The following is a 12253-nucleotide window of genomic DNA, read 5'->3' as shown; positions in this document are numbered from 1 at the left end:
CATCTGGGGACACTGTTAACCCAGTACTGTAACCGTTCCGGGGGCAATGTTAACCCAGAAACACTTCTACGAACTCAGATTGTGATATCGTTTAGAGTTCATTAGTCAAAATTACCATTAGTCGTTTTTCCCGTTTTGCGTGTCTAGCACAATTATCCGTTTTTACGTTTCAAAAATGAGTTTGGTCACACCCGACCCGAAAATAGTTGTTGACTGATAATTTAATTAAAGTTGTGAATTTAGAGCCCGGTTTAGACGCCCCGATTGGCCGTGGGACCCGTTTCTGTCTTTGGCGTACCGGAAACTGTCAAATCGGTTAAAATTACTCAAATCATCTGAATTATTTTCGGATGATTTATTTTTACTTGTTTAACTTAGTTATATGAAAATAGTCCATTTTTAGGGTTTTTATACACCAGTCAGCTCGCTTATGCGAACTTTACCGGTTTACGCGTTTTAAGCTTTAAAAGTTTGTTTTTATCTTCTTTTTAGCACAAATAAATATCCGTTTAATCTCGGATCTTGAAATTTTGCACAAATCACTTTTTGACAGTGGGGATTTTTAAAAAAATATTTCCAGAATTAATTTTTATATTTAAAATTTATTTATCTATTTTTAAACACCATTTAAACACTAAATATGTCGTAAATACCAAACGATCTTAGAAAAATCCCAAATTTTTTTTGGATGACCCCTGCCATCCACATAGTCCCCTGTAATTTTTCCAGAACCAAAATCTCATTTTTCATGCCATTTTCACTAAAACCGAGCTAGAAAACCCTAGAACTCGTTTAACCGAAAGGCCTACTTAAACTTCTCCAACTGACCTCAAATTTTGTGTGCGACTTATGCATGTTATAAAAAGCTTATCTGAAATTTTCCAGAATTTTTCATGATATTTAACTATTTTTCACCATTTTTGGCCAAAAACGAGCATTAAATTCACCAAATATTCATCCTTTGTCCAAAAATTACCAAAAATTCACAGAACTCATATTTTTATATATCTAACACCTCTGTAAAATTTCATGACCTAACTCTAAACGAGTCACAATCTGTCCAAAACTTAATCATCACACAAAAACCGAACTACCTTGTGTTTCTAGCTTCAAATCGCAAGGATCTCGCTTTCTAGCCTTTGCTATCAACTAGATACAACACCTACAAGCACCATAACACCACACCAAACAAGTTACACCCACAATCAAGCCATTTCTTTCATGGTTTCGGTTATGATCTAAAAACAAAGATTTAACCGTAAAAATTCGTTTTTGGTTCGTTTAACTCCTTTCTTGGACCAAGATCCCTTGAATAACCCGTATACATCACTTGATCATGCAAGAATCGGTTTTCATCTTTGAAACCTCATTTTCTTGCAAACAAACTCAAGAAACGAAGATAAAGACGAATATAACTCGATCATTACCTTTTTTTTCTTGCTAAAACTCTCGGTTTTTAGGTCATGAATTTGAGAGAATGTGAAGTTTGTTCAATGTTTTGATGTAAAAAAAATGATAAGTGAGGGGGTTGGAACCCCTTATCCGATCGGCAATGAATGGGGGGTGGGGTGGGACCCACCTCACCATTTCTAGCCACTAGTTTGGATATCGGAGATCTGGATAATGTTTTGGATAATCTGGTTCAGTTCGTTTTTCGGTTAAACGTTTAATTCGGCTTAAAAGGAGGTTAAAACGGTAGTTTTTCGGCTAAAAAATGAATTTTATATAAAACCGATTTAAAATCTTTAAAAACTTAAACCATGACTTTCATTGACTTAAAACATCATATTATTAATAATTGCGCATCTTTTTCGGCTTGATCGATCGCCTCTTGCTTGGTTTGGTATTAAAGGTTTCGTTTAACGTACCGACGTACCATTAAATCGAAATTCTTTTTCCGTGCTTTAATTCACTTATCCGAAGCTTTAATACTTCGTAGACATCACTATATATTATATATCTCGTCTATAATGTATCCCCGATTCGTTCGGGCTTCAATAACCGTTAATCGGTTGATCGTATTTCCAATACGATTAACTGTATAATCGAGTATAATCTGTACTGTGAATCATACATACTCGTATAAACACATTATAATTCATATATTCATTATTAAATAACACATAAATAGTATATTCCGGTTAGGGTATACCTGATTTTGCCGGAATCGTTACATTCTCCCCCCGTAAAAGAAATTTTGTCCTCGAAATTTTACGCGTCGACTACTTCCTTTTGAGGAAATAGATAGGGGTATTTCTTCCGGAATTCGTCATTTAGTTCCCATGTATATTCTGGGCCTCGATGCGAATTCCATCTAACTTTGACCAACGAAATCTTATTGTGTCTAAGTTGCTTGATTTTCCCGTCTACTATTTCTATGGGTTCCTCTACGAAATTGAGCTTATCACTTATTTGGACACCCTCTAAAGGTAACACCGATGTCTCATCCGCCAGACATCTTTTCAAGTTCGATACGTGAAACACGTTGTGAACTGCACTCAGTTCATCGGGTAGTTCTAATCGGTACACTACGGGACCGATTTTTGCAGTAATATTGAAGGGTCCAATATATCTCGGGGCTAACTTCCCTGCCTTTCCAAATCTGACTACACCCTTCCAAGGTGATACCTTCAAATACACTTTATCACCTTTCTCAAATGACAACGGTTTTCTACGGGTATCGGCATAACTCTTCTGCCGATCCCGCGCGGCCTTCAGATTGTTCCTAATTTCAAGGATTTTGCTGGTCGTTTCCTGGACCAGGTCTGATCTAATAACTTGAGTGTCACCCACTTCAGTCCAGCAGAGTGGTGATCGGCACTTCCGACCATACAATGCTTCGTAAGGCGCTGCCTTTATACTGCTATGGTAACTGTTATTATAGGAAAATTCAACGAGTGGGAGATGTTGATCCCAATTTCCCTTAAAATCCAGTACACACGCACGAAGCAAATCCTCCAGAGTTTGGATGGTCCGCTCAGACTGACCATCGGTCTGAGGGTGGTAGGCTGTGCTTAAATCAATGCGCGTTCCCAGCGCTTCTTGCACAGCTTGCCAAAGATTGGAGGTGAAATGGCTATCCCGATCGGAGATGATCGAGATGGGTATCCCATGACGAGACACAATTTCATTTATATAAATCTGCGCAAGTCTCTCAGTGTTATAATTATTTCTAATCGGGATAAAATGTGCCGATTTGGTTAATCGATCCACGATTACCCAAATTGCATCATGTCCTCGGGACGTTTTAGGAAGATGTGTCACAAAATCCATCGTGATTTGCTCCCACTTCCATTCGGGAATTTCTGGTTGTTGTAACATTCCCGAGGGTTTCTGGTGCTCTGCCTTAACTCTCGCACAAGTCGTACATTTACCGACATACGTTGCGATATCCTTTTTCATACCCGGCCACCAGTAGAACTCCTTCACATCCTTGTACATCTTATCCGATCCCGGATGTATGGAATATTTTGATCTATGCGCTTCGTCCATGATTAATTCACGAAGATCATGGAGGGTCGGGATCCAAGCCCGATTTTTGAAATAGAGAATTTCGTCCACGCGCTGTTCGAAATTCTTCTCATTGCCGTAAAGTCCCTCCTTTTCCAATTGTTCCTCTTTCAACGCCTCACGTTGAGCGACTCGAATCAGGTCCGAAAGGTTTGACTGGACTATCATCCCCAGCGCTCGCACTCGCAATGGCTTAACCCGATCTTTCCTACTCAAGGCGTCGGCTACAACGTTAGCCTTGCCGGGGTGATAACGGATGTCACAGTCATAATCGCTCAACAACTCGACCCATCTTCGTTGCCTCATATTCAGTTCTTTCTGATCGAATATGTGCTGCAAACTTTTATGATCGGTGAAGATGGTGCACTTCGTACCGTAGAGATAATGTCTCCAGATTTTAGGTGCGAAGATAACCGCTCTCAATTCTAAGTCATGAGTAGTGTAATTTTTCTCATGTACTTTCAACTGTCGGGACGCATAGGCTATAACCTTATTATTCTGCATCAACACGCATCCTAACCCTCTACGCGATGCGTCACAATACGCGACAAAACCATCGTCTCCATCGGGGAGACTTAAAATCGGCGCTTGGCACAATTTTTTCTTTAACGTTTGAAACGCCGTCTCTTGCTCATCTCCCCATTCATACTTTCGATCCTTTTGAGTCAGGAGAGTTAAAGGTTGGGCGATGCTGGAAAAGTTCTCTATAAATCGACGATAATAACCAGCTAAGCCTAAGAATTGGCGGATTTCCTTTGGCGTTTTAGGCGCTTGCCAATTCTTAATTGCTTCAATCTTACTCGGATCAACGTGTATTCCTTGATGGTTTACAACGTGACCGAGGAATTGCACTTCTTGTAACCAGAAGTTACACTTGGAGAATTTTGCATACAACTTCTCCTGATTCAGAAGCTCTAAAATTATTCTTAAGTGTTGCTCGTGCTCTTCTTTACTTTTCGAGTAAATCAGAATATCGTCAATAAACACGATGACGAATTTGTCAAGATAGGGTTTACAGACTCGATTCATGAGGTCCATGAACACTGCCGGCGCATTTGTTAGCCCGAAAGGCATAACTAAGAACTCGTAATGGCCGTAGCGAGTCCGGAATGCGGTTTTTGGGATATCTTCTTCCTGAATTCTAACCTGATGGTATCCCGATCTAAGATCGATTTTTGAGAAATAGCTCGCACCTTGCAGCTGGTCAAACAGGTCATCAATTCGGGGAAGAGGGTACCTATTTTTGATTGTTAACTTGTTCAGCTCCCTGTAATCAATGCACATTCTAAGGCTCCCGTCATTCTTTTTCACGAATAGTACAGGTGCACCCCACGGGGAATAACTAGGACGTATAAATCCTTTATCCAACAATTTTTGCAACTGATTGGATAATTCTTGCATCTCGGACGGTGCAAGTCGGTAGGGTGCTTTAGCAACAGGGCCAGCTTGAGGTAATAAATCGATTCTGAATTCGACCTGTCGGGGTGGCGGTAATCCAGGAAGTTCTTCTGGGAAAACTTGTGGAAATTTGCGTACCACTGGGATATCATCCACCCTTTTCTCCTCAGAATCTGTGGCCATCAAACTCGCTAGATACGCCACGCATCCCTGTCGTATATATTTTAACACTTTGAGGTGGGATATAAATGGTATCATTGTGCCCGACTTCTCTCCTTGCACTAACACTTTTTCGTCATCCGACACCCGGATCTTGACGATTTTCTTTTCACAGTTTATTTCTACTTTGTTACGTCCTAACCAATCCATTCCCACTATCACGTCAAAACTACCTAATTCTACCGGTAATAAGTCAATCAGGAAGGATTGATCGTTCAGAATAAAAGGGCAATTCCGAACTATCTGATTAACTATCATGTTTTTACCGTTAGCGACTTCTACGGTATAAGGTTCTATGGTTTCACTAATCGGAAGGTTTGCTATTGATAGGAATTTAACGGAGACAAAACTTCTATCGGCGCCCGTATCAAATAATAAAGAAGCGTAATGATCAAAGACGAGGAATGTACCTGTCACTCCGCTGGGGTCCTGGCATGCTTCGTTCGCCCCCATCACAAATGCTCGGCCTCTCGCCGGATTGGACGACGATGCCTGACCCACGGTTTGCCTCCCATTTCCTTTCTGGTTCAGTTTCGGACAGTTTCTCTTGAAGTGATCTGTGCTGCCGCATTCAAAGCAAGCACGGCTGGTGGTCATCATTTGGTTTCCTTGTGGGTTTTGTTGTCGGGCTGGTTGGGTCCTAAATGGCTGCGCACGGGTAGGTTGCGGTTGTCGGTTCAGATTGTTCAGGTTTGTCCTACAACTCGGTGCGTAGTGCCCAATCCTGCCACACCGGTGGCACACTACTTCCTGGCACTTGCCACCATGCTGGTAACCGCATTTCTCACACTTAGGGAACGTCCCTTTCTGCGATTCCTGCCTTCCGCCCGAACTAGTCATGGCGTAGTTCTGAGCAGCGGGCCGAGCACATTTATTTTGCTGCTTCTCCTGGGTCCTATGGTCATACGTACCTCGCTTTCCCCCAGCAGACTCTCCTGCCACCTTCAGTGACCCACTCCTCACGAAATCGTATGTGATGATACCAGCTTGCGTCACCGCACCCTCAAACGTCTTGTGTCCCCCAGAGTTGACTATACTCCTTACTACTGGAGTTAGTCCCCATATATAACGCTCAACCCTCTTTGACTCCGGGGTGACCAACCATGGCACCAATCGCGACAACTCATTAAATCGGTTCGTATAACCCAAGTGGTCTGCCCCCTGCATCTCCAAGTTCCACAATTCGTTTTCTATCTTCTGCAGTTCGTTTTTCGGGCAGAAATGTTCAAGTAAAAGGGCCTTGAGCTCTGCCCAGGTCATGCGGTTTGTCGCTGCCTGACCGCGAGTTTGCACTATTGTGTTCCACCATGTCAAGGCATGGTCCGTGAACGTGCAGGTAGCATACTTAACAACATAATCCTCAGGGCAGTTACTGATGTTCACAACAGACTCTAGTTTCTCAATCCACTTAACCAACCCATTGGGTCCCTCAGACCCGCTAAATTCTAGGGGCTTGCACAACATAAAATCATTGATTGAACATCCCTTTGTTGCATGAGTCGGCTCAGTGCGGTTCGTTTCTACACAAGGTATAGGACCATTACTGTCTGTATCGACCACCCTAGACGGTGCGTCATTACCCCAAATCGGGTTATCGTTCTGTGGAGGATTAACATTTTGTTCCCCATCATTATTGGTGGTCGTTTGATTGCTCGCAGGGCCTGGATTGGTCGTATTATTAATACTGGCAGCGATGCGCGATACTATATCCGGTATCGCCGCCTCTAACTGCCGGGCAATCAGACGACTCACATCCACTTCTGACATTTGAGCTGACCGTTTTGGTGCCATTCTACACAACATTAAGAAAATACATATAATTAATACAATTTCCAATCTCAATACACAACACATATTCCATTCATTAATAAACATTAGTACATATTACATAAGCATCAGTACACATTTTATAAACATCAGCCCATAGATCAAGTTTTCATACATCGGTCCTACATCGACATCATTTCGACATAACCCGCTATGGGTCAGTGCTTGAATGATACACCAAAAGTATCTACAATGATATTCACCAAAAAGAGACCCCCTATGGGCTAGTGGCTGTACTATAACTACCCAAGATTCACTCTATGTTAGCATCGCCACTAACTGCTTACACAGAGTATCAAAAAGCGGACCCGGACTACTACCATCCTAACATGACCAAACATGGTGGTATACCAACCACACCATCACTGCCACCATCACCACTAACACCGCCATCAAACCCCGGATCCGTGTCTCCATCCGGTCAATCATCCACTGGGAGTATGCACCCTCCCTCCTCAGCTGGCCAATCGCGTACTGGCTGTCCAGTACGCAGTCCGCCAAGTGATTCCTCCTCTGAATACCCACCGTCAAAGCGACGGTGTGATCAACCACCTGCTCATGGAGCACTCGAAGCCATGCAGCCTCGGAGGAGGGACGCTCATCCCTCTCCAGCCTAGGGGTACCCCACACGGGTGGAGGCACAGGCTCAGGCTGGAGGCGGGAGGACTCGCCCCTGTGGTAAGTGGGTCTGGGTGGGGAAGAGGTAGGTGGGACATAAGGGACACTGATCCGCGCCGTGAGGCGGGGACCGGGTCTGGGAGGGGTAGGGGTGACCTGTGGTGCGGGTGGGGTGGGGGATCTGGCAACCCTAGCAGGGGAGGACAAGCTAGCACTCCTATGGCTAGTCTCAGTAAGCTCAGTGCTGGATGCTAAGCGTAAGCTCCTAGAGTTCCCGGAACTGGCCTCCTCCGGGTCCTCTTCCATGGACAAACTTCGAGACCTCGACATCTTTACCTGTACACAAGTTAGCAAACATATAGTTCCTTCCATGATGTAAATCACAATTAATATACACATATTTATACAACTTTGCCACATAAAAATATTATCATATACTTACACGTATGTTGCCGGTTTTACCTATTAGTGTTCCCCGTGACTTCCCCTGAATTCCCTCGTGTGGACAAGTCTGTTATTATGTTCCAGACCATAATAACTCACTTGTCCATCCAAGTTCATCTAGATCTCGTCACTATAAATTATTAGTTGATATTCAGATCCTATAATACTTGAGCTACTCGTTATATTTTAGGTATCTTTTAAAAACGTCATAATTCTTTATAACCAATGGCTCTGATACCAAGTTCTGTAACACCCCGTAACCGCAGCGGAAACGTAAACGGGATGCAACAGACACATCTGATATCAACAGCATTGCTTATAAAGAAAACACCACTACATTAATTTACATCATATTACATTGTTCCGAGTTTAGTTACCGTCTAGGCGATAGCACATAAGTTTTACCAACATTACATTAACATAATTAATACAAAATGATCACTAAGCTTCCACAAAAAAAACACGCATCATCAAGCATGTAGCACTTATTCCAGTTTGGGAGTACCTAGAAAGCATGGAAAGAAAACGGGTCAACTACGAATAGTTGGTGAGTTTCACTAATTTAAATAAACAGTGATAAATCATTACCATAATTATATATTAGCGATGTAATTATGCTGAGCCCACAAGTGAAACCTCTGACTATCACACACAACCCCCGTGGCATATCCCCCGCCCACGGACCTGCCCCAAACCGCTATGTCTAACATTACATAGCAAAATATATATAACAACAAAATAGACATGTGCAACTGGCTGGGAAACATCAGCAAATCCATGCCGGACCAGTTGGGTTTGTCAGACCAATAGTACTATTCACACTCTACCGGCTTTCAGTTAATCACTCGTGTTCCGGGGCCTTAGAGTGTTAGCAACTCAGACAATTACTGTAACACCCCGACCAAAGGCGGATTATACATCGGGGCGCCACATATTGTTTCATTACTCGTGACACTATTGGGTGTCAATATTTAATAAATATATTCATTCACGCACGCGCAACGTAAACACAAGATAACATAAATCAACATAAATCAATATATTATAAGGCAAAATATTCGAACAACAATAACTTGTCTTGATACATTTTAATCTAGGTCCAAAAGTAAAATCGTCCTACGTGTCCACAAGCTCCAAAAAAAAAACAGCTACAGCAAACCTGAACATGTGTTAAAATAAACGTCAAACACTTGCGTGTTGGTGAGAAATCAAGTTTAATAGATAATAATAGATAACAATAATCACTGCGCGCAACACGTGTATGTCTGGTGTTTAACAAGGGTGTAATCAGATTGTGATCAAGCCTAAATAGATCATAGTTCATAGTTCAATCTGTGCTCCCAAATGAGCACAAAAACAAGAAAACATATGTGCAAGTGTAAACAAAGAAAAACCGTAAACGATAGGTCTCCCGTGTTCATCTAATGGATCCATGAAAACTTCGGAATAGGCCGAACAAAGCGGTTAATGATACACACATACAAATAAACAGCCAAGTAAACGTCCTCAACACATGGGATACTGCGCGACTAAAGTTCATAAACAAGTTTAAGACTCTAAGTTTGTATGAACACATGAACATCCCAAAACATTAAAGATAAAAAGGGATTAGGTACGAGATTACTCACTTGATAAACGGTGCGGTGTAAGATAAAGCAAGAACCAACTCTTAACAAGCAAAGTTATCCTATAATTAAAGATTATCGTTTTAATGATTTGTTTTAAGTCTTGATTATAAGTTAGCATAATTAATAAGTAAATTATTATATATTATATATTACCGGAAATCAGGGCAGAACAGGAGAGAAGACGAAGGCAGAGAGAGGAGACGGCAGAGAGCAAAGGAAGAGAAAGATAATAAGTGTTTGTGTGTGTAGTGTTAAGAAAATAGCATTATTATTTATAGGGAAACCCTAGGGAACACAATCCCTAGAAAAGAGGAAAAGATCTTCGACAGGATCAAGCAAAAGATAACAAAAGCAAAAAGGTTCCAAAAGCAAAAGATATCAAAAGATATGGCAGCTGCAGGGGACAAGAGAAAGCTGACAGGGAACAGTAAACAGGCATGGGAGGGTCAGATAAAGGTATTGGTCAAAGCATGGAAAAGCAGATCTCGAAAGATAATGTCAGTCACTTTTTTCTGTCAACCAATGGGGTTGGTGCGCATGCTGCGCCGAAAGTGGCTTTTCAGACATAAGACAGGTCAGGTCAACAGCACAGAAGATAAGACATCACAAAAGTAAACAGCTGGATTAAACAGAAGAAGACTTAAAGGGGGTTTAGCGCGAGAAGGCTCGAACGCGCGAGCGCGAAGGCAGACAAAACCAACCTTTGCGCGCCGCGGAAAGAACTACAATTCTAAGCGCGTCGCGGGAAGAACTGTATCCATAGCACGCTGCGAGAAGAACTACATTCCTTAGCGCGTCGCGGGGACAGTTTGCCTCGCGTATCGCAGCAACAGATGGTCTTCACGCAGGCTTCCTTGTAAGGAGTCTGGCGCGTGTAACTGCGCAGACAACCTTAGGCGGGAAGAAACAAAGGACAAAGAGTTAGAGAAAAAAAGAGCGGTTCAAGACTTAAGAGTTAAGCAGAAGGGCGGGATAGCGACAAGAGAGAAAAGACGGCGGAAAGAAAGAGAGAGAAAGAGGCGGGAAGGAAAATATATTATTATTATTAAAAAGTAAAATATAAGTATAAATAAATATTAAGTCATAACAGGAAGAGATCGGATAAGAGAAACGGGAACCTGGGTCGGGTCGGATGGGGCAGATGTCACAATTACTATCTTAGTACATTTCCGTACGATTCTCGGACAATAAAACATATATAAATACACGCAAATCCATGCGTTCAGTATGTACTTAAACATTTTAGTAACAATATGCTTTCCGCCCCGGGAAAATATTTAAAAACAATTCAGGAAAAAGGGGCTCGTGAAACTCACCTTATCGCAAGCAGTAACACAGTATGTGAGCTATTAATCCGGATCTGTAATACGATCCCTAAATTCGTTAATATACAATCACTATTAATATAACTTTAACCGTGTTAACCGGTACATCTGGGGACACTGTTAACCCAGTACAGTAACCGTTCCGGGGGCAATGTTAACCCAGAAACACTTATACGGACTCAGATTGTGATATCGTTTAGAGTTCATTAGTCAAAATTACCATTAGTCGTTTTTCCCGTTTTGCGTGTCTAGCACAATTATCCGTTTTACGTTTCAAAAATGAGTTTGGTCACACCCGACCCGAAAATAGTTGTTGACTGATAATTTAATTAAAGTTGTGAATTTAGAGCCCGGTTTAGACGCCCCGATTGGCCGTGGGACCCGTTTCTGTCTTTGGCGTACCGGAAACTGTCAAATCGGTTAAAATTACTCAAATCATTTGAATTATTTTCGGATGATTTATTTTTACTTGTTTAACTTAGTTATATAAAAATAGTCCATTTTTAGGGTTTTTATAAACCAGTCAGCTCGCTTATGCGAACTTTACCGGTTTACGCGTTTTAAGCTTTAAAAGTTTGTTTTTATCTTCTTTTTAGCACAAATAAATATCCGTTTAATCTCGGATCTTGAAATTTTGCACAAATCACTTTTTGACAGTGGGGATTTTTATAAAAATATTTCCAGAATTAATTTTTATATTAAAATTTATTTATCTATTTTTAAACACCATTTAAACACTAAATATGTCGTAAATACCAAAAAATCTTAGAAAAATCCGAAATTTTTCCTGGATGACCCCTGCCATCCACATAGTCCCCTGTAATTTTTCCAGAACCAAAATCTCATTTTTCATGCCATTTTCACTAAAACCAAGCTTGAAAACCCTAGAACTTGTTTAACCGAAAAGCCTACTTAGACTTCTCCAACTGACCTCAAATTTTGTGTGTGTCTTATACATGTTATAAAAAGATTATCTAAAATATTCCAGAATTTTTCATGATATTTAACTATTTTTCACCATTTTTGGCCAAAAACGAGCATTAAATTCACCAAATATTCATCCTTTGTCCAAAAATTACCAAGAATTCACAGAACTCATATTTTCATATATCTAACACCTCTGTAAAATTTCATGACCTAACTCTAAACGAGTCACAATCTGTCCAAAACTTAATCATCACACAAAAACCGAACTACCTTGTGTTTCTAGCTTCAAATCGCAAGGATCTCGCTTTCTAGCCTTTGCTATCAACTAGATACAACACCTACAAGCACCATAACACC

This window comes from Bidens hawaiensis, unplaced genomic scaffold (assembly GCF_021521415.1).
Source record: "Bidens hawaiensis isolate Kalapana, Puna unplaced genomic scaffold, B.hawaiensis_p1.1 tig00056036_1, whole genome shotgun sequence".
NCBI lineage: Eukaryota > Viridiplantae > Streptophyta > Magnoliopsida > Asterales > Asteraceae > Bidens > Bidens hawaiensis.
This window is presented reverse-complemented; position numbering follows the sequence as displayed.